This window comes from Octopus sinensis, linkage group LG4 (assembly GCF_006345805.1).
Source record: "Octopus sinensis linkage group LG4, ASM634580v1, whole genome shotgun sequence".
In the NCBI taxonomy this organism is placed as follows: domain Eukaryota; kingdom Metazoa; phylum Mollusca; class Cephalopoda; order Octopoda; family Octopodidae; genus Octopus; species Octopus sinensis.
In genome coordinates, this window is record NC_043000.1 from 21,276,384 (window position 1) to 21,301,264 (window position 24,881).

A 24,881-nucleotide genomic window follows, 5' to 3' on the forward strand; every position below is an offset into this window, starting at 1 on the left:
CTATGAGTGTGAATAAACGAATTTATCGCATTTTTATTTGACAAGTGAACAGACGAATGTGTGAAGCAGTTTCTAATTATATTTCGATGTCTTAACTTGGTAAATCAATTTCCTCCGAAGATCCGCAAGGTGTAAGAGTTTCGTCAATCTATACGGAAACGATTAATGTGTGTGTGTGGCGTGTGTATCTGTGTATATATGAATGCGTAGGGGTAAGGCGACGAGCTGGCAGAAACGTTAGCACGCCGGGCGAAATGCGTAGCTGTATTTCGTCTGCCGTTACGTTCTGAGTTCAAATTCGCCAAGGTCGACTTTGCCTTTCAGCCTTTCGGGGTCGATAAATTAAGTACCAGCTACGCACTGGGTTCGATATAATCGACTTAATTCGTTTGTCTGTCCTTGTTTGTCTCCTCTGTGTTTAGCCCCTTGTGGGTTGTAAAGAAATAGGTAAGCGCGCGTGTACATATGATTGACTGTTTGTCTCAAATATGATGACCGAGTAACTGTCAATAGATAACTAGCTGAATAAACGGAGAGAGAAATAAACAAAGCAGAAAGATAAGTGTGGGAACGAAATTTGCTTAATCGGTGCAAATTTGAATGGGTGTAAATTTGCTAAGTGAGTACAAATTTTAGCAAGAAAAACCGCACTTCCTTCCTCCTCTATTCCTGAGCCTACGAACAGAAAATGCCTAAGGATACCATGTCCATTCAATGGTGATCAACAAAGACAATGACTTTAAACATGCGGCACCTCATCTGCAGGGGACCAGAGAATCACAACTGCTCCTGCCTGTAATGCATCTGTACTATAAGTGGAAGCTACAGAAGAGATGGTATTTCATTGTCACAAATGTGAGGCAGCTCGACTGCCGTCATAAAAGGTTCATTATCGATGGCTCGTAAAAGTTCCTGCCATCATTAATCAATGAAGACCAAGACTAACTACGCGGCACTTCAACAAATGTCAATGTCACGTGGAGAAGATAGAAAAGTAATCCTGCTCCAGTCTATGTTCTCACTTTCCCCTGGACACATGACCATGAACGCCTACAAACGTTAATGTCGGATTTTGAAACTTTATTGTTTCAAATGAAAAACAAGGAACTCGAGCAAAAATCCTTGATAAAATGCATTATATTAGAACAGAGACATATCTCTTCTTTTTTATTTTATCACCCACAGGGGGCTAAACACAGAGGGGATAAACAAGGTCAGACAAACGAACTAAGTCGATTATATCGACCCCAGTGCGTAACTGGTACTTAATTTATCGACCCCGAAAGAATGAAAGGCAAAGTCGACCTCGGCGGAATTTGAACTCAGAACGTAGCGACAAACGAAATACTGCTAAGCATTTCGCCCGGCGTGCTAACGTTTCTGCCAGCTCGCCGCCTTCATAGAACATAGACATATATCCAATCATTGCCTAAATCAAGAGGTTTTCCCTAGACATACACACACACATACACACACACACACACACACACACACACACACACACACACACACGACCAGTTCGGATCCTGTTCTCGACATCTTTCTGGTGTTGGAATGTGTGGAAAGGATGCTTCCGACATAAGGGAACTAATTCTCTTGTTCCAGTTGTGTTTTGGAGATGGGAACGTGAAAATCTGGAGGGAATGAGTTTAGAGTGGTTTGTGCATTTTGGTCTTCTAGATATTGACTGTAAGACCGAAGCGGTCATATACAGTTTTGAAGTTGTTAACCGATTCCGGCATCTCTTCGGGTGAATGTACTTGTGAAACATGTTGTAGCTCAGAAATGAGTATGTGCTGGAAACTACAGAAATGGCAGTATTTCATTGTTGCAGATGTGCGGAGTTCTCCAATTACCTGAAAAAGACTATTTGGCACTTAGATGGAGATTTGTGCCACAAACCTTTGCTCGCTAGACACGGATGCCAGATGTGTAGGTTTTGCTTTGTTTTTGTTATAAGTGAGAAAGAACTGTGCGCACACCAGGCTCATCCACTCGGTCTTACACAACTTTCCCAGTGGCAATATAAAATTAAAACAATTGAGCTTATATGAGAATACAAGAGACTGCCAAATTGGTTGAAGAGATCTCCAGATCTCGTAGTAACACTGAACTTGGTGCATGTCCAAATTATAAAACTGTGTCCAGAAAATTCGCCGTAAAGGAAAATTCACATATGACAAATTTGCCGTATGATCGTTGATAAAGTGCATTATATCAGCATTTTTTTAAATATAAAAGAAGAAAGAATGATAACAAGTTTTATCAAAGCGTTAAGTAATTCTTAATTCAAAATTAAACATTAAAAAAAGCATGCTGAGATCATTTAAAAACAAAATTTCTTACGGCAAAAATGCTCATGGCAAAATTTCCTGTAACCCATGAAATTTTGATTCTGGTGTGAAGATGAAGGCTACTTATTTCTCCATCTGAATAAAATGGAAACATACAGCTAAACGCGCGCGCGCACACACACACACACACACACACACACACACACACACACACAAGCAAATGTAAATGTCAGTGGAGATGAACGTTGACTGCCCTGAGTTCATCTACCCTTTGACATATTTTCCCTTTCATCTTGCTGGATGCCCAAAATTACTCTCTTCTCCAAGCAAACTTGAAGAGCTTGGCGGTTTAATCGACGATAACCCGGCCATGCAACAGGCTATAGTGAGTTGCATATTATTAGTAGTACTCAAGAACAACCTCACTCTCCCTCTCCCCTCTCTCTCTCCCCCTCATACACACAAAGACACTCACACACACACATACACACACATTTATAAAAATGCATGATTGCCTCCGCCTTAGCGAAGGTATTGTTTTCAGTTGTGTTTGTTTGTCCGTGAACAAGATATCTCAAGAACTACTGGATGGATTCTGATGAAACTTTCAGGGATGTTTGCCCTCGTGACTGGCACGAACTGATTAGATTTTTGGATCGATCCGGTACCGGACAAGGATTCTAGATTACAGGTCGATCTGTAAAAAAACCGGCAGTAATTGAGTTTATTTTGCTTACCACATAACTGCTGACATGTGCTGTTTAGCAGATAGAAAGGTTGAGCCTAAAGATATGACATAAAGAGAAATAGTATGTTTACCTGCTGTTTTGTTGGGTTGTAAGTCGAACTATGCGTTGTGCTGCATTCTATGCAGCTGAGGAAGCATCTCTTGTAAGTCGATCTACGCGTTGTGCTGCATCCCCTGAATCTCGTGCAGTGGCAGTAGAGGAGGCATTTCTTTTTTGGCGTGCTGAACGTTGCTCGTTGCTCTGGGCGGCTCGTTGTACAGCACTACGTGCTAACCGATCACAACGCTGCTCTTCACATTCCCTTCTTCGCGCTGAAGCCATCCTAAGTGCATTGAGAGAGTTCCTCCTGGCGACGTCCTCGACAGATTCATTTACACGCATACGTTTACTTTTCTTTGCAGCATTTGTTTACCGACCTATATTGGATCTTTGCGTCCAGGCATGGTGGAAAATTATCAGTTTACGCAATAGAAAAAGTCCTAAGGAAAAAGCGGTTAATGCGTAGTACCCAAAAAATAGTAAAATGCAGTTGGCAAAAATGTTAATCAAACAGACCGAATTAAGGATTTTTAATTTTGGATAAGAGATTTGAAGCGGCTAGTTTAAGTTGGAATAATTATATGAAAAAGAGCGCTCGCCTGAAAACAGAGGCAAATCGTAACTCGCAAATGAATACTGCTGGCAGTACTGTGCAAGCAGTCGGTAAGAGCTCGCCACCTAGCCCCTTGTGGGTAGTAAAGAAATAGATAAGAGCTCGCCACAGCTAACAAAGTAAAGTATTGATTTTTTCCAGCTCGGTGTGTGTCACATTTTTCGCTGGCTCAAGCCAAATCCTAGGCGAATTGAGAATAGTCTATTTATGTTAGGGGCGCGGAATTTCGAGGAGAAAATTATAAGAAAAATCGTTCTAAGTTAAAGAGAGCACACATGTCAAATTTGGTGAAATTCAGTTAAAAATTGTAGGAGTAGAAGTGGTTCAAACAAGACACACATAGACAACCTGCCTTTTGATATATAAGATCAAACACGTACCATTGCATAGTGGGTTCAAATCCTAGTCGAATTGAAGCGTAGAAGTGGTTCAAACAACACACACACACAACTTGTCTTTTACTATATAAGATTGTTACTATTGTTGTTGTTGATTGTGGTAAAATATATGTAACATGCCGAGAATATGAAATAGGCAGTAAATAGGTAGAATATTTTGTATTTCAAGACGCAGAAGTTTCTCACAGCTTATCCACTCAACATGCTTGTTTTTACAAACTTTTCACACACACACACACACACACACACACACACACACACACACGTACGTGCGCACGCACTCAGCTACGTACACACATCTCGTCTTCGTGTTTTCTTCAAATTAACTCTCAAATAAGTGTAAAGGCACGTTCTCCAACCCAGAAAAAAATGTGTGTACATCTAAAAGTAAGCGTGTATGTGTGTGTATACGCAAGTATGCTTTGTGTGCATTTACGTATATTTGTGCGTGTATATGTGTGGTGTGTGCGTGTGCGCGCGTGCGAGTGCGTGCATGTGCGTGCGTGTGTATATGTTAGACTAGACTGAAAGCATTTACAAGCAGATATCAGTTCCTGTAGGCGACTATTCGAAAATACTGCAATTCTAAAATAGTCTTTTTTAATTCCTTACACTGATTGAGCATATTTTATTGACATAAATGTACTTTAAAGCTACATTTGTACATAAATTCATACATAGAAATCTTCTTGGTAGACAGAGCTAAGTTCTATTGACAGATTAAATTGGTCTCGGACGCCATTTGCATAAGAATTATACAGTTAGGAGAGCGAAAGTATATTTACCGATTAGAATATTAGACAGCTGAAATATATTCACATATACAGCAGAAAAAAAAGGAAAATAATGTTGGATGATTCTTAATATCATTTATATCTTTTTATCGGCAAGTATAGGATAAAAACTTTGGGCAAATTTTCGTTCTTTTTTAAGGCTTTTCGCTGAAACGTAGCCTTTCTGTAATATGCGGGGTGTCAGCAAAGAGTAACTCGTTTGTGATTTGCTGAAGCATTAGCTAGCAAGCAGATATGGCCAATGTATCAGAGAGTTACCTTCCCTTGACTTAAGAGCTTTTATAACAAAGTGAAATTCGTGCGGTGTTGTACTTGCCAATAAAAAAGAAATCCAGAAATATTATTTATTGACTACATTTTGTTTTCTTTTGCCAAACATACAAATGGGATCTTTTCGGTTTGAACTACAGTTTTTTTCTAGCGGTATCATATGAAATTGTCACCCATAATTATGACCCTGGTATCGATCTATTGCATTTCAATCTCTTTTAGTGTTAGGGTTAGTTAGGGTTAGGGTTAGGGGTGGGGGAAGGGTATTTTTTTTCTTCACAAATGTAAATAAACCCAATCTGTTTCTTAAACGAGGGACATATTCATACGGCACAGAATGTTTTTTACCTCTATATACGTCAGTGATTGATTGAAATTGCAGAAATTGAAGAAGAAAAAAACAACAAATATCTTACAAACTATAGAATTTTCTTAATAAAGCCAAGAGAAAAAGATGTTTTATAAACACATTCTACCAGTATACGAAGTTTAAAATTTTTTAGTTACGTGGGAATTATGTTAAAAACTGCCGTTCAAGCCGAAAAGATCCTTTTGTTTTCTTTTGCCAAACATACAAATGTACATTAGCGTGTGCAAGAGAAAGAGAGAGAAAGAGAAAGGAGAGAGTGAAAAAAGAGAAAGAGAAAATGTGTGTGTGCATGTGTGTGTACGAACAAATGAATACCATGTGAGCAGGGTTTTTTTCCCACACTCTCCTATACACAAACTTATATCAAACCGTTGTATTCATTCGATTATGTATTGTTAGTAATGTTGTTAGTATTGTTATCATAAGGTATTATCCAACCCATCCGTAAGTTCTAGGACATAAATTATGACATCATGCTACTTGAAGCGTGACGTAAATGTTAAAATCAAGCTAGTTTAAGTACAATATAAATGGTTAATATTACACTCTTTTAAGTGCGATATAAATGGTTAGCATTAAGTTAAAGTGCGGCTGTTATTTAATTATTTATGCAGTTGGGGTACTAATTACACAGTTTTCTAAAGACTCATCAGAGACATGTAAACAGAAATATTTTCAATAATGTACCATTAAGCAATCACTAAAGATAAGGACATGGATTTCTATGTCGTTGCCAAAGCTGCATTGTAACCCTGACAATGTTACACACACACACAAATATACACAAACACACACATACACACACACATACATACATACACACACACATACATACACACACACATACATACATACATACATACATACATACATACATACATACATACATGCATACATACACACACACATACATACATACATACATACATACATACATACATACATACATACACACACACATACATACATACATACATACATACATACATACATACATACATACATACATATGGTGGCTGCCCCCTCGTTATCGAGTATGGCCATTGCACGAAGCTTAATCAATGTTGTTATCATGCAATGCCTGTACAAGAAGATTTTTTTTAAAGTGAGGAAAGGCTGTGCACTGATTCAATCCCACTCACTAAGCAACAACAGCCATAATCCGAAAAGAAGAACAAGTCAACATCATCGGTAACCACTGAGCCGCAGGTTTTATGTCGGAGTTATCCCAGTTACCTGAGTTACCTTCTCCTAGAAGGATGCCCTAACAAAGGCTAGGAGTCCTTCACTCCCAATGGTTTAACCGCGCGATCGGGTATTCAGTCCGATTATTTCTATGTCCCCGCGCATGATACAGCCTTAAGACATTTATTGGATGGCCGTTGACTTTCAAGAGTTCCTCCGCCCTTTGACGACTTTTATTTTTTCATCCCTCAGGGTGCCCAATAAACACCCTCCTCACCAAGCAAGCTTGGTGGGGTTGCCGGTTTAGTCGCCGACGACCCGACCATGCAACAGGTTGTACTGGGCTACATGTTACCAGTAGCACTCGAAAGTGACCTGACATCACATACATACATACATACATACATACATACATACATACATACATACATACATACATACATATATTTGAGCGGGTACCAGACAAAACATTAATTGTATGCATGGCAATAAAGGTTTGTTTTCTAGCTATATGATTTCGTTTTTTCAATCCTACAACGAGACGCCTTTGGCATGTCTAGGAACAACCTGTGGGTAAAATTTAGTGCACGGAAGCAGTGTAGAAGCCCGTTGGAAGGAGCATTCATGCTTTAGGAATGGCAGATTTAACATGATTACGGAGATGTACTTGCATAGCAAGTGACCTATCTGAGATCGTGTGCTGGAACGAAAACAATTGCAGCGTGGAAGGTATTTATAAGCCATTTAAGAAACACACAAAAACCGTTAGATTTACTTCAACATTTAAATTTAATTTGTCAAAATATTTTCGTCGCTTTCAGACTGACAAAATTTTGTGCTGCTTTTGTCAGTGAACAGGTCGCGATCTCAAAGCGACAAATATATTTTGACAATTTAAATTTAAATGTTGAAGTGAATCTAACGGTTTTTGTGTGTTTCTTAAATGGCTTATAAGCACCTTCCACGCTGAGATATAATATGTTATTTAGCTTAACTACCACCACATGGCCTTTGAATGTCCTTGGAGAAGTCCACTTGTTACAAGCATTTAGAGCTAGTCTCTGATCTGAGGGTAACTTTTTTCCTTTCTTCCACTGGTCTCGTGACCCCTGAAAAGCTAACAGCTCTAACTTTTCCACTCTTCTATCTAAAAAAATATTGTAAATTATATGCAATGATATACACAGCACAAGTACTGCGTAATAGCCATGATATATATGGAGAATGTTTCGATATATCATAGTGGCGATTTTAAGATAGAATGATAGAGATGTGTTTCTTATCCACCTTTCTCCCTACCATCTAATACAAAATAACAGACGTAAGCTCTAATATACCATAGAATATCAAACAAAATGCCTTGCGATATTTAGTTACGGTTTTTAAGCTCTGAGTTCAAATCCAACTGTGGTTAATGTTTCCTGTCATCCTTCCGATTTCGGTAAAATATAGTACCAGTAAAACATTGCGATTGATATACCCGACTGCTCCCTGCCGACAATTGTGTAGCCATTATCTACGTAAGAAATCTATATATTTCTTGAGCTTGGATGTTCTGAATCAGTAGATCGTTTTTTAATTTATGAGATACATAAAGCGGCGAGCTGGAAAAATCGTTAGCGCACCGGACAAAAATGCTTAGTGGCATTTTGTCTACCTTTACGTTCTGAGTTCAAATTCCGCCACGGTTGACTTTGCCTTTCATCTTTTCGGCGTCGATAAAATAAGTACCTGTTGAGGACTGGGATTGATGTAATCGACTCACCCCTTTTATACCAAAAATTTGAAACCAATATATGAGATATATTTTGGCTTTCTTGTTAACAATGATTGCTACACAAATTATAAAAGAAAGAACGGTTGTACATTTAACGAGGAATAGACAAACAAACATCTATTTGGAAATGTTAAAAATAAAGCAGTGTGTCTAATAACCAAGACAATGTTTGTTTTGAGAAATATTATTCGAAGAGAACTTTTCAAACTATAACCAAGAACCTTTATGAAAATGTGAATTCCAGCGAAAAGTCAATGATACATGTTAAGAAGTTTAAAACAACAAACATTTTTGTAAAAGAAACAACCGCACAAGAAGCCGCCATAAAGACCAGATTTATGCTTGTTTATTAAATTGTAAGATCACAACAAATTGGTTTCTGAAACAGAATTTTAAAAATATTTTTTAGCTTAATGCTGTTGATATTGTGGATTCAGAATTTAAACTATATATTTTCTATGGAGAACTGTAATTCATCGTATCCGTGCTTAGCCACTGAACGACGTCGATAAAAAAAAAGTAACGGTCAAGTTCTGGTGTCCTTCAAATATCTCCCGTCAAAAGTATTGACTGGGTGCTAGGCGAACTGGTAGAATCATTAGTGTGTCGAACAAAATGATTAGGGACTTAGTAGTATTTCGTCTGCCGCTACGTTCTGAGTTCAAATTCCGCTGAGGTCAACTTTGCTTTTCACCCTTTCGGGGTCGATTAAATAAGTACCAGTTACGCACTGGGATCGATATAATCGACTTAATCCGTTTGTCTGTCCTTGTTTGTCCTCTCTGTATTTAGCCCCTTGTGGGTAGTAAATAAATAGAAATAGGTATTTCGTCTGCTGTTACGTTCTGAGTTCAAATTCCGCCGAGGTCGACTTTGCCTTTCATCCTTTCGAGGTCGATAAATTAAGTACCAGTTATTCACTGGCGTCGATGTAATCGACTTAATCCATTTGTCTGTCCCTGTTTGTCCCCTCTATGTTTAGCCCCTTGTGGGCAATAAAGAAATAAGAATAAAGTACCAGGCTGAAAAAAATATAAGTTTTAGGATCGATCCGTTCGGCTAAATATACTCCAAGGTGGTGCTGCAGAATCGCCGCAGTCTAATGAATGAAACAAACGATAAAAGATGCAAGAATAGAGCTATAAAAAATGACATATTTTTCATCTTAAATCAAATGACAAAGGAAAGGATTGAAATGAATAAGAAAGAACGAATGAATTTATCTAACAACACAATATATGCGCGAATTGCGTAGGTGATATTCCATTTATAACATCAAATCCCTTAGAAACATCACACACGTCACTAGATCCAGCCTCACCTATTTACGACATCATGATGAGACCTTATAGGTAGTATGAAGAATATGAAGAGATCGACATTTTGATAAACGTGAGAGAAAAGTTAAAAGTTATCTTGTAATAAGTAAGTACTATAGCGGTCATTTTGTAGAAATCATAATAGTGGCGACTAGACTGCGAGAGATAACAATACCGTTTGATTCAAATATGAGAGAAATTAAGAATGATAGAGTGGCGAGAGAGAGAGAGAGAGAGAGAGAGAGAGAGAGAGAGAGAGAAGAAGAAGAAGAGAAGAAGAAGAAGAAGAAGAAGAAGAAGAAGAGAAGAAGAAGAAGAAATGAACTAAAGATAAATTATTGACGGGTCCATAAATAACTACAGTAAATATTCGTTTTCCAAACAAAAACGTTACAAGATAATGGACGTAAATAGTTCTACATTGTCCTATATATATTGTGGAATAGAAGCCATCCCAGAAGAGAAAAACTAATCAATGAAATTGGCTTCTAAAGTCTTGGATTTACAAGAATATAGTAAAATGGACACGGGTTGAACGAAAGCTATATTAGTTAGGTCAATAGTATAAAGTGCAATTATGGCCAGTCACGAACGATGGTCAAGATGTGAGCATTAATTATTCAAAACTGAAAAGGGATAGGGATCTGGGCATTTTCTTCGACGTAGGTATAATACAGAAGAATAAGAAATGTGTGCAGTGAAATATTTGTTATATTGCAAAATTGTTTAAGGTCAAGGGGTCCATTTATTTACACTTTGGGAAAGGAATGTGTGTTACAACTACTTATTTCAACGTTTCTTCAAAAATCTCAAGTTTAATGTCTACGTGGAACAATCAATACTTGTAATTAGAAAACATAAACTCCCCATTTCTATTTAAACATCACATAAATTTCGGGTGCGGTCCCAGGAATTTTTTCGAAGGGAAGGTACAAGGTCAGATAGGAATACATATTTCTTTACTACCGACAAGGGGCCAAACATAGAGAGGACAAACAAGGACAGACAAACGGATTAAGTCGATTATATCGACCCCCAGTGCGTAACTGGTACTTATTTAATTGACCCCGAAAGGCAAAGTCGACCTCGGCGGAATTTGAACTCAGAACGTAGCGGCAGACGAAATACTGCTAAGCATTTCGCCCGGCGTGCTAACGTTTCTGCCAGCTCGCCGCCTTTGCCAGATGGGAATACAATTCCAGGAGAAAAGGGCGTAATAACATTATTTAGAAGGGTGCACTTCTTTTCTTGAGGGAGTAGGGCACGTTCCCCTCAACCACCCCTCTTGAGTTCACCCCCACCCCCGAGTTTTTATTATTTAGTTGCGACAAATGACTTCACTGACATACTGTATATCTTGAACATTTTTATGTAAACTTGACGGGGCCCCACTGAAGTTGTACTGCCCGGGGCAGCCTTTGAGTTTGCTCAAGCCTCCGGGAGCCCCAAGCTTATACAGATCTAAAAGCGGAGCCCATCCCTTTCTGGATCTAACTACAGACGATTTCTTCCAAAAAGAAGTAGAGTGACAAAGCGAAAAGAAGAACTAACACCCGTTCCGGATTGGTAGTTTATTTATCGGCCCTAAAATAATGAAAACTAAAGCTGACTCGGAGAAATTTGAACGTATAACGCCGGCAGCCGGAATAAATAATGCAACGTTTCTCTGTACGATGCCCGATTAAACTCAGCAAGCTAGATATAATGACAAAATGATGGCAAACTCAGTAAGTTAGACATGATGACAAAATGTGATATATTGATGGGTGAGGAAGAAAAGGGAATTGTAATGGTGTTCATTCCTTTTGTAAGAGTACTAAAGGTTTAATCGACATGGTTTCAGTTGAAAATCGAAACCGGATTACAGGATCGTTTTTCCCTAAACTTACCACTGCACTACGGCCCCTTCCAGAATTACCTCACGCGTGACATCCACAGATTCCATATAGTCGACTAAATGCTGGAATTAAGAGATTGTAAAATGATGAATTTAAATTCTGCTTAATAACGGTTCTTACTACAGAAAATGAATCCCACATAGCTTATTGAATCTTGTTCTTGAAAATTAGATATTTTCAATTCACGTGGTTTCAGCTGAAAATCGAAACCGGATTACAGGATCGGGATCTTTTCGGTTTGAACGGCAGTTTTTAGCATAATTTCTAGGTAACTAAAAAATTTTAAACTTCGTATACTGGTAGAATGTGTTTATAAAACATCTTTTTCTCTTGGCTTTATTGAGAAAATTCTATAGTTTGTAAGATATTTGTGTTTTTTTTTCTTCAATTTCTGCAAGTTCAACCAATCACTGACGTCCATTGAGGTAAACAACATTCTGTGCCGTATGAATATGTCCCTCGTTTAAGAAACAGATTGGGTTTATTTACATTTGTGAAGAAAAAAAAGATACCCTTCCCCCCACCCCTAACCCTAACCCTAACCCTAACTAACCCTAACCCTAAAATAGATTGAAATGCAATAGATCGATACTAGCGTCATAATTATGGGTGACAATTTCATATGACACCGCTAGAAAAAACTGCCGTTCAAACCGAAAAGATCCCAGGATCGTTTTCCCATAAACTTACCACTGCACTACGGCCCCTTCAAGAATTACCTCACGCGTGACATCCACAGATTTCATATAGTCGACGAAATGCTGGAATTAAGAGATTGTAAAATGATGAATTTAAATTCTGCTTAATAACTGTTCTTACTACAGAAAATGAATCCCACACAGCTTATTGAATCTTGTTCTTGAAAATTAGATATTTGTTCAGCAGAGATCGATACAAGCAGCAACATATTCTTCTCGTGCTCTACAACAAAACGGAGGCTCCGATGACGACGACCGACTATAAATGGCGACCGTCCTATCTTTCAAAATAGATATAATTACTTTCATGTAACGAATTAGGGTACGATCTTGAAACGGATATAAATCAAAACTATGCTTCAAAATATTCTTTCTATATTCATTCATCATGGCCGCCAGTTTCTTTGAATCATCTGCTACATCTTATTCAGCAAATAACTCCACTGATAGTTAGCTATTGATTAATGCCTTATCTCTCACTCATTTTATTTTATTTTATATTTATCCACCCAATATATTATTTCTCTCTCTCTCTCTCTCTCCCTCTCTCACCCTTTCCGTCTCTCTCTCCCTCTCTCACGTTTCACTTTATTTCTATCCTTTATCATCGACTACTACATTATTATGCCTTGTGAAATAGGTTAAAGAGTATTTTATTTATATGTTATGCATGCATACATACATACATACATACATACATACATACATACATACATACATACATACATACATACATACATACATACATACATACATACATACGCACACATACACACGCGCTCATTGGCGAATTTGTAGAATCCTTATTTCGAATTATAGGAAAATAAGAAGTCTACCGACTATGGAGCCAGAATAATCGTGTCGTGATAATTATTCCGGCTTTATGTTCTGTGTTCGAACCTTGCTGAGGTTACCTTTGCTTTTTCGGAAACGATAAAATAAGTACCATCCCAATGCGGTTGATTGAGAAAATTGACCTTCTGAGTGCGGAAACACTCTTGTATAAAAAAAAAAATACCGGAAAGTAACGGGTACAAAGCTTAGTATTCTTCCAAGAAAATTCCATGACATTTATAGGCGCAGGAGTGGCTGTGTGGTAAGTAGCCTGCTTACCAACCACATGTTTCCGGATTCAGTCTCACTGTGTGGCACCTTGGGCAAGTGTCTTCTATTATAGCCTCGAGCCGACCAAAGCCGTGTGAGTGGATTTGGTAGACGGAAACTGAAAGAATCTTCTCTTTCCTCTGATCCTTTGGTCTAGTCTTCCACTACCCTCCTATTTCTTTGTCTCGCTCTGCACTCACAGGTCATTCTTCGACACCCATCCCTTCTCCTCTCTGATTCCTTCTTTCTCTCTCTTCTCTCTCTTTGTTGCGTTTTGTTCCCCTTTCTCTCTCTCTCTCTTCCTTTGCTTCTCTTTCTTTTCTTTTCCCTCTTCTCTGTCACGTGACTGTTGGCCGAAATCTGCCTTTCAGCTCCTGACCCTCGTCGTGTTAACATCGTTGTTTTTCGTCCGCCGCTATAAAGGCTTTTTCCAATGCGCCAGAGAAAAAATTTGTTTGCTTGTTATCAGTCGTAAGACACTTGTTGTTTTCACCGTTAATGCTTCTGTATTTCATGTTTCTGTATTCCATTATTGTTTTTTGTTTTTTTTTTTATATCTGTCCCTTTTGCTGTCCTGGTGTTCGTATGCATTCGATCCTTCTTCCAGGAAATCTACGCTTCCAGCTTAGTTTTTCTAATGCTCGTTGCTTAGTTTTTCTTGGAGGGCTGGCCGTGATCTAGTAATCTCAAGATTAATCAGCCGAAATTACTACGATGATCCGGTTCTTGACTGAAGACTGAGGGGTTCGAATGTCCTGTCCATGTTTATTGTATCGTCTTCTAAGAGTTATACGTTCTTGTCCATGTTGTATTTTTCTACATACCTTAATATATATATATATATATATATATATATATATTATATATATATATATATATATATATATATATATATATATATATACAGGGATTGGACAAAATAATGGAAACACCTTGAAATTTCAAATAAATTTATTTTAATATGGGGTAGGACCGCCTTTGGTAGTAATTACAGCTTGAAATCTTCGAAGTATGAACTCGTACAAAGTTTAAATTGTTTCCGAAGGAATTTTTGTCCATTCTTCAGCTAAAACAGTCTACAGTTCTTGTAGTGATGATGGTGGAGGATTTCGACTCCTTAATTGTTTTTTTAAATGCACCATAAATGTTCAATAATATTGAGATCTGAGGACTGTGGTGGCCAGGTAAGATGTTCAACTTCACTAGAGTGTTCCTCGTGCCATTCAGTAATAACTTTACCTGTGTGAATTGGTGCATTATCATCCTGAAAGATTGCGTTTCCCTCCGAAAACAGTTCCGCAACCATATGATGAATTTGATTAGATAAAATGCTTAAACAGTCTTGACTATTAATTCTGCCATGAAGGGAAACCATTGGGCCGGCGGATTTCCAAGATATAGCCCCCAAATCATCACAGATCCTCCTCCATCTTTAACAGTTGGAATAAGGCAGTCCGGGTCAAATGCTGCTTTTGTCTTTTTCCACACATACACTCGGCCGATGGTTGGAAATAAAGTAAAAAATGACTCGTCCGAGAAAGTAACTCTCTTCCACTGCTCTAGGGACCAATTCTGTAGGTTTTTACTCCACTCTTTGCAACGTTTGTTTTTGAAAGCAGTGGTTTTCTGATTGCAACCCTCCCATGAAATCCGACTTTGTGCTGCTCCCACTGAACAGCTTTTGTGGAAACTGGGTTCTCAAGGTAGTCATTAAGCTCTGCAGTCATTTTAGGATCTATACTTTTGTGATCCTTTCTAACAATTAGCGTAAGATTCCGACGATCGCTATCTGAAAGTTTTGGTTTTCCTCCGGAGTTTTGTTTCAACGAGGAGGTTCTTTTCCTTCTTTCTCAAAGGCTGTCATTACTTTCGAGACAGTACGTCTTGATACAGCAAACATTTCGGCTGTTTTCGTTGCGCTAGCGCCTACCATACGAGCATCAACAATTTGACCTCTTTGAAAGTCTGATAGATCTGTCATTTTAATGAATTTTAATTACCTTTTTCTGATGATATCTGAAAAGAAACATCAATTTTAGCAAAACGTATACAACGTTATTAGCAACACTAATAACAAATCAAAAACCATAAAAATAAACAAGCTTTTGACGGTTTTCTAGATATATCAAAATTATGATATTATGATGCCAGGTGTTTCCATTATTTTGTCCAACCCCTGTAAATATATATATATATAGGGGTGTGTGTGTGTGTGTGTGTGTGTGTGTGTGTGTGTGTGTGTGTGTGTGTGTGTATAAATGATAATAATGGTACTTTACAAGTTTGAAGCTTATAATATCACTATTATATCACTATTAGACTAAGGAAAATAGTCTAATAATGCGGCATATAAGTCCTCGACATGAAAAAGTTGGTTTACCCATTCGCGTCACATGCGTAACAGGAATGCCATTAGACGACTTCCCTTAGTCATTGCACGGTGATCGCTATAAGCTTCAAACTTATAAAATACCATTAATATTATTTACAGGATTGTAAAACTCGACGTCGCTTGACAAAACCATTCGCACCGAAAGCATATATATGTGTGCGTGTGTGTATGCACACACACACACACACACACACATATATATATATGCATATATCTATCTATATATATATATATATATATATATATATATATATATATATATATATATATCAGGTTGGTGCAAAAGTAATGCCCGATTTCTAGAAAAAATGTTTCAGAGAGAGAATTTATCAATTTTTTTACCTTTTGTTATAGTTTTAAGATATCTCTGTTTCTAATTTGTACTATTTTCTTTCAGATTATCTAACTTCTGGCCATAATTCTCAGAAAATGTTACCACCTTGTTTCTCCCATCTAAATATCACATAAGAAATATTTTACTCTACGAGTTTCATAAAGGTTTTAATGCAAGTGCGGCAGCAAGATCCATTCAGAGCACTTATGAGGATGATGTAGTGAATGAAAGAAGTTGTAGGAGGTGGTTTTCCCGTCCCCAAAGTGGTGGTTTCACTTTGAAAGTAGAGCCAAAAGAGTATCGTCCAAAAAAAAATTGATTCCGAAATGTTGGAACTCTTGTTTCAGAGAACCCTATCGTTACCACTAGGGAACTTGCAGAACAGTTAAACGTGGCCCATACAACCGTGGTACGCCAGCTAAAACACATTGGAAAGGTTTCAGTGGCTGGGAAACGGGTCCCTCATGAGCTGTCTCCAGAGAAACGACTACAGCGTGCTGCTTGTTGTCAATCATCAAACAACATTTTTAGACAGGCTTGTTACAAGTGATGTGAAATAGATTCGTTACCATAATATTAAACGCCGCCGTTCTTGGATGAGTCGAGGAGGATGGCCAGTTCAACAACAGAGAGCAGGATTTCATCCAAAGAAAATCATATTGAGTGTATGGTGGGATATTAAAGGAGTAATCCATTATGAACTGTGGACAACAACCAAGCAATTAATGCTAATCTTTACTGTGAGCAACTTCGTCCTTTGAAAACAGTTCTGAGCCAAAAGCGAGCGTCCTTGGTTAACAGAAAAGGTGCCATCTTCCATCGCGATAATGCTCGTCTTCACACAGCTCGACTGATCAAAACTCTCTTGGAAGAACTTAATTGGGAAATACTGCCTCATCCTCCATATTCTCCTGACCTTACTCCTTCTGATTACCATTTGTTCCGAGGACTACAGAACCATTTTGATGGACTTAGGTTAACAACAAGAGAAAAGAATGAAAATGAGTTGGATTCATATTTTGGTTCTAAATCTACAGAATTTTACAAGCGAGGCATTTATAAGGTTGTTGAAAGATGGAATGGGGTGATTGAAAGCAATGGAGAGTATGTTAATGAATAGATATTTCCATAGTCATTGGTTTATTCCTTTTTGCCTTAGATCTTTAAATCGGACATTACTTTTTCACCAACCTGATGTGTGTGTATGTGTATACATATTATATTGCCCTCCACATATACATATGTGTGTGTGTGGAGGTGTGAAGGCGCATGGCTCAGTGGTTAGAGCGTCGAGCTTACGATCGTGTGGTTGTGAGTTCGATTCCCGGAGCGGGCTGCGTGTTGTGTTCTTGAGCAAGACACTTTATTTCACGTGGCTCCAGTTAACTCAGCTGTAGAAATGAGTTGCAACATCACTGGTACCAAGCTGTATCGGCTTTTGTCTTTCCCTTGGATAACATCAGTGGTGTGGAGAGGGTAGGCTGGTATACATGGGCGACTGCTGGTCTTCCATAAAAAATCTTGCCCAAACTTTACCTCAGAAGGTAACTTTCTAGGTGCAATCCCATGGTCATTCATGACCGAAGAGGGTCTCCCCCTGTGTGGAGGTACAATGGCCCAGTGGTTAGGGCAGCGATCTCGCGATCATAGGATCGCGGTTTCGATTCCCAAACCGGGCATTGTGAGAGTTTATTGAGCGAAAACACGAGGCTCCGGCAGGATGTGGTGACGAACCCTGCTGTACTCTTTCACTACAAATTCCTCTCACTCTGTCTTCCTGTTTCTGTTGTGTCTGTATTTCAAAGAGCACTGAATCTCCCTATGTTAAGGGTACACGTGACTGTGGAGTGTTCAACCACTTGCACGTTAATTTCACGAGTAGGCTATGCCGTTGATTGGATCAACTGGAAACCTCGTCGTATCCGACGGAGTGCCGTAGTAATATGCGTGTATGTGTGTGTGTGTGTGTGTGTGGTGTGTGTGTGTGTGTGTGTGTGTGTGTGTGTGTGTGTGTGTGTTTGTCCCCACCAACATAGCTTGACAACCAATGTTGGTGTGTTTATATCCCAGTTGTCTAGCGGTTCGGCAAAAGAGACCGAGAGAATAAGTACTAGGCTTACAAAGAATAAGTCTTGGAGTCGATTTGCTCAACTAAAAGCGGTGCTCCAGCATGGCCGCAGTCAAACGACTCAAACTAATAAAAGAATAAAGGAATTTCATAACGTTGGTCAAGGAAGTTACCAGGGATTCGTCTGGAAGAACCTTACTATTTTTCATCGCTTAGATATAGAAGAAAGTGAAGACGTGTGGTTCAGTGGTTTGGGCGTTGCACTCCCGATCGCTAGAATGTGATTTCGGTTCTTGAACCGGGTGGTGTTTTGTGTTCTTGAGCAAAACGCTTCTTTTCACGTTGCTACTCTTCCTCCTCCTCAATTGTAAATAAGGAACCCTGCAACGTACTAGCGTCCCGTTTAGAAAGAAAGTTGTGATCTTGGTTACTTGTACGCCATCGGAACCGGGTAAGTGTCCCTCTGAATCCTAGGACTCGAGACAGTACTTACTTTCTTTTTTTTTTTCTTTTTCTTTTTTTGGCATAGAAAAAAATGGCAAATCATCACCATTACTGAGTCTCCGAGACATGTGAGGAGGAAAGCAAAAGTTATTTTCAAATCGGAGTCTTCGTTCAAATGCTTACAATAGCGGTCACCATAGGAGACCTGATATGCGCAGTGACGGTGATAGTTTGGTAAAGGTCACATTTTGTGGTGAGAAAGAGTACAAGATATTTGAAGTGTCCGTGTGTCGGTTAAGGATGCGTGCAGCGGATGAAATAAATTGATGTAAAGAATAGGGAAATTGTAAGAGATTCGGTTACTACATTAGCGACACCAGTTCGAAAGGAGTATGGAAGCTGTGAGCATTAAAAGGGGCTGTGAGCATTAAAATTACTGAAGGGTAACTTCAGGTGGTAACTTCACGCCTCAATGGCAGTGAATTAAAGTAGTTGTCCTTGATGCAGAAAGTGATATAGTTGAACATCCCAGGGGCGGACCCAAGGAGGAGCCTGAGGGGCATGTTCCCCTGCCTCAAGAATAATGTTATTACGCCCTTTTCTCCTGGAATTGTATTCCCTTCTAACCTTGTGCCCTTCCATCGAAAAATTCCTGGTGATTGCAGAAGTTGGCGATTGTGTTTGTCCCCCCAACATTTCTTGACAATCGATGTTGGTGTGTTTACGTCAAAAGAGACCGATAGAATAGGTACTAGGCTTACAAAGAATAAGTCCTCACACAAACCTATAAACAATACCTTCACTAACATGTCAACCAGCTAACACGTCAACCAGTTTCCTTTTAGGAGAAACATAACAAAAGCAATATAAAACCACACACACACACACAAACTTCCCACTGCACCCCTCAGTCCTCCCCATCCCCCGACACAGACTGAAACAGACACTCACACGTCCTCTTTGCATTCGTCTTACACACACACACATGACCGTGCTACTATGTGCAAATCAAAAACCTAAATGAACATGACTGGAAAAAAATTCATGCTCTGATACACAATACACACACACACATGACCGTGCTACTATGTGCAAATCAAAAACCTAAATGAACATGACTGGAAAAAAATTCATGCTCTGATACACAATACACACACACACATGACCGTGCTACTATGTGCAAATCAAAAACCTAAATGAACATGACTGGAAAAAAATTCATGCTCTGATACACAATACACACACACACAAAAGAATACGTGCGTGAGTTGTTTAGTGCGAAACCTATTGGTAAGATCAGCCGTGATGCATATATGATACTGTACTTTTTGAATAATATATGTAAGGCGGCGAGATGGCCGAAACGTTAGCACGCCGGGCGAAATACTTAGCGGCATTTCGTCTGCTGTTGCGTTCTGAGTTCAAATTCCGCCAAGGTTGACTTTGCCTTTCATCCTTTCAGGGTCGATAAATTAAGTACCACTTAATTACTGGGGGTCGATGTAATCGACTTAATCTCCTTATCTGTCCTTGTTTGTTCCCTCTATGTTTAGCACCCTGTGGGCAATAAGAAAATAAATATATATGTGTGTGTGTGTGTGCGTGCGTGTGAGTGAGTGAAATAAAATGAGACTACAAAGCCAAGGCTGTGAGGAATTTTCAGGAAATTTATAAAGAGAAAGTTAGTCTTACAGCTGTTTCTGTGATATTAGGGATATCCCTTCATCAGAGAGGCTGTGAGATGGTTATACTGAGGGAAATAGTAGAGTTCAATATAAGGAGTTATTTTGGAAAGAGAAGAAAATAAGGAGTATAAAGAGAAATAGGAGAATGAATGTGGAAATAAAAGTAAAAATAAAAAATATGTATAAAGATGTAATAGTTGCAGTTCCATTATCCAAGGGAAGTGGTGTGTAGAAGTGGTAGAAATGCTTCTTGTCCGTGAAATGTAAATTCCAATAGTTCATATTTTGTCGTTACAAATAGAAAGTGTGGAGATGTGGATTCCATGTGCTGTTCATTCAAAGGGTCTTGAAGTGTGAATGAAAATTTGAGAATGTAGCCGTAGTATTAAGTGGATTGAGATGGGAGATGTGTATGTTAAAATGAGGAGAGAGGTCAGAAGGAAAAGGTGAGGTAAGAAGAAGGAAAGATAGAGGAAGAGAAAATGAGAAAAAAGTGAGTGGAAGAAAGTAAAAAAGGAGTGTTTGTTGGTGGCCAAGATATTATGAGGGGAGATGGGAGAGGATTTCAGGAGGTGTCAGAAGGGATAAGGATGTAAGTAATGAATATGTATGAGGTGTGTGAGGTGGGGTGATATGTTAGAATGGCACTAAGAGATGGGTACAGAAAAAGTATAGGAGGGAGGGGTGTTTCTAAAGTGAGTAGTAAACCTCAAAACGGAAGGGAAGAATACTAAGAATGGTCAAGTTTCTATAAATAGACATATATGTTTATTGTACTGGCTAATGTGGGTTGCGGAATCAGAGAGAAAGAAAAAAAGAAATGTATATTGATATGCGAACGCTGTTGCAGTAACTGGTCCTGAAGCATGATAGCATTGCAGGGATCTTTGGCACTATGCAATGTCATCCCGTTCTGGCATTGGTGTAGCTTTCAATGCCAAAATTTGGCACAATTCCTTCCAGATATATATTACTGCATACCTCTCCCGTCTTCTCTCGAAGGAGTAGAGTCTTAGCTGTTTCAACCTTTCCCAGTAACTGAGCTGTTGCAAAGAGACGATCTTCTTTGTGAATCTTCTCTGGATTGCTTCCAGGTCCGCTGTTAATTTCACACTGGTGGGTGACCATAGCTGTGAGCAGTAATCCAGGCGGCTGAGGACGAATGTCCGCCAGAGGACCATCATGGTTTCCTTATCTCTGGTTCTGAATGTTCTTAGGATCCATCCAGCCAGTCATCTGCACTTTGTCGCCATCCTGGTAATGTGCACTTGGAAAGAGGTATCATCACTCATGTCGATACCTAGGTCCCTCACTGACTTAGGCTCTGGGATTTAAATTCCCTGTGGACCGGTGTACCCTGTAAGTTTCATATATATATATATATATCAAAGTGCTGGGATCGGTAGGTTACACGAAGATTAGTTACCTACATTTTATTACACTGGTATTTCAGTAAAAATTCATGTAGGCTGATAGGTTTATCTTGTAACGTTGATTTATCTCAACAGTTAAACACTGTGAAACCAATGATTCCTGCTTACTGTGCAGAACAATTCTCGGGAGCAAATGACATATAAAGTTGGTAATCACCAGAACGACTTCCACTTCGTCTTCGATGTGTGCTGATTGAATCACAGGAAACGCAAAGATGATATAAATCAATGTTTTGAATAATCGATACTAAATTTACTCTTGAGGGAAATTACGAGGAAATCTGCTTATTCCACATTGAACTTTAAAACGATGATTATTCTTCTAGGGTGCTAATGTCACTTAGCCCCCCACCACCACTAGATCGTCTCTGTTGGAGTAAATCCATGATTTAAGACATTCCAGCAATGACTATCCCATCTTTTAGAGATATCTAGGAAAGACTACATTTTTCTGTCTGCTATTCAAATTCCATGCAACTGTACGATGTAATTTGGTCTTGTCCAGGCGACCCTGCAGAGGTTGATTGAGCCTAGATCTATATTCAAGTGGCATTTTACTGACCGACCCCTTTTGCAGGATTTCCACAGCCAAGTATTAGTGATGCACATTAAATGAGTATGTATTGTATACAAATGGCTACAGTATTTTAATTTTAGAGAGAAAAAAAAACTAAGCAATTGCAGCGTGGAGGGTGTTTGTAAGCCATTTAAGAAACACACAAAAGCTGTTCGATTCACTTCAACATTTAAGTTTAATTTGTCAAAATATTTTCGTCGCTAAAATCCGCGACCTGTTCGCTGACAAAAATCCATGCTGTCAGTGAACAGGTCGCGGTCTTAAAGCGACGATAATATTTTGACAAATTAAAACTTAAATGTTGAAGTGAATCGAACGGCTTTTGTGTGTTTCTTAAATGGCTTACAAACACCTTCTACGCTGCAATTGTTTTCGTTTCAGCACACGATCAAATCACTTGCTATGCAAGTACATCTCCATAATTAAAAAAAAAACTAAAAAAAAACACAAAAGATAAAAAACACATGGGGTTCTTTTCTTGCGCTATGTCACAGCAGAAAAACATGTTCATTTAATTTTGTAGTTAGGAGAATTAGTTTTAAGCTTCTTGATGTTTTACACAGATACAAATAAAATGAAATCATGAGATTTAACCGGTTTATTCAAATCACCTGTTTGTTGAAACTAGATACCATTTTGGCTTCTAAGGCCACAAGGCTGCTCATTTTACTGGAGTTAAATGTACCCTAAAAGAAAGGATCTATGAGGCACAAGAGATAAAGTGGGTGAAGTGCCATGAGTTGGTGGAGAACTGCTGCAAGAATGAATAGAGGATCAGGTACATGCCAGTGGAGGTAGACAATCAGAGATTTGCAAATTGTTCCCTTAGTAAGGCCTATGGATCCCTGGGCATTGTGGGAATGAGCAAAAAGTCAATAACAAGATCATAGAAGCAACAACAAATGTAGCTAGATGACTTGAGCTTAAGAGGTGGCTACAGGATCAATAGAACCCCATTTGAATACAGACTTGTTTGGCCTCTGTGGAGTCACCTGTACAAGAACCAAAACATCCAGTGACACCAGGACATAATATAAGTGTCCAGTCCTCAGTCAAACTGTCTAACCCATGCCAGCATGGAAAGCAGACGTTAAACAACAATGATGATGACTGATGTATCATAAAATCATGCACTTTAAAAGTTTTTCTTTCTCGCCAGCCAATTTCTGGAAAGACTGTTTGCAAAGTTTTGCCATGATATTCATTTCCTGTTATTATTGACTAATTTCTGAGTTCACATGTCTGTTTGTAGCAATTTTGTGATTCTAGGTTAACCGACTGTACCATTGGCTTCTCTAACACTGTACTGTCACTTAGGCAGACGGGCCCTGTTCAAAGTGAACAATCAACATTACTTATATTAGTTGGACCTTCCCAGTGATGGACAAAGATATAACCTGAAGGGTTTCGTTTCATCTTGAAAACCAGTGGAATGTTCTGATACTACATTCAAAGAAAGAGACAAGACTGTTAATCTTGTAGATTTCAGGTGGAATGACATCAGATCCAAGACCTTTGCCATTGGTTAAAGTACCTATGGACTGTTAGATCTCATCCGCAGTAGGAAAGGTTAGCAAATGACATGTTGATCCTTACATACAGCATGTAAGATAGTGCTGCTTCACTGATAATTGAGGAGCAGCTTAGGACAATCAAATACTTTTATCTGACTTTCAAGGATTATCTCTTTGCCTATGAGCAGTGTCTATCAATTTACACCAAGGAATAGAACTCAAAGCCTGTTGGAAGTAGGAAGCTCTCAAAGCACAATAGGAATATCTCCAATTGTTGCAACTTGTTAATAAAATAAAATAAAATAAAATTTGAAGTACAGTAACAATTAAAAGCAGTCAATAAAATATTCGTTTCTACTCTAGGCACAAGGCTTGAAATTTTGGGGGAGGTGGCCAGTCGATTAGATCGACTCCAGTACACAATTGGTACTTAATTTATCAACCCTGAAAGGATGAAAGGCAAAGCTGACTTTAGTGGAATTTGAACTCAGAATGTAAAGACTGACGAAATACCACTAAGCACTTCGCCCGGTATGCTAACATTTCTGCCAGCTCACCTTAAGCAGTCAATAAAATATTAACTAAAACAAAACAACAGAATTTCCAAAAATTTCAGTCTTAAATGAAACTAAATAAAAACAATTTAATGCATTCTTTTGAAATCCAGTACATGCAGTTAAAGCAGTATTTGATTATAATAGCCATTTGTGTATCATATTTAATGTATGTACATGGTTAATAAGCCAATTACTGTAGTATTTGACACCGAGATAACATCTCTATTCATTCTTGCCTTTTTGTGTCTTTTCAGAGGTGTGTACTCAGAGCCAGCAACATTTTCAAACAAGAATTTATTATCTCTAATATCAGAAAAGGTTAAAAAATAAAAACTTTACAAATTGCAAAATAAAAACACAAAAAAAAAA

The 24,881-nt window shown here is 38.6% G+C and overlaps 1 long non-coding RNA gene across 1 annotated transcript; it reads right to left on the bottom strand.

Moving 5' to 3' along the window:
• Positions 1–262: 262 nt before the first annotated feature.
• Positions 263–17,373, bottom strand: LOC118763214. Its single transcript, XR_004998964.1, has 3 exons — positions 17,216–17,373; positions 12,825–12,826; positions 263–273 (listed from the first exon to the last, which is right to left on the bottom strand). It is a non-coding gene; the product is annotated as an uncharacterized LOC118763214 (long non-coding RNA).
• Positions 17,374–24,881: the final 7,508 nt, after the last annotated feature.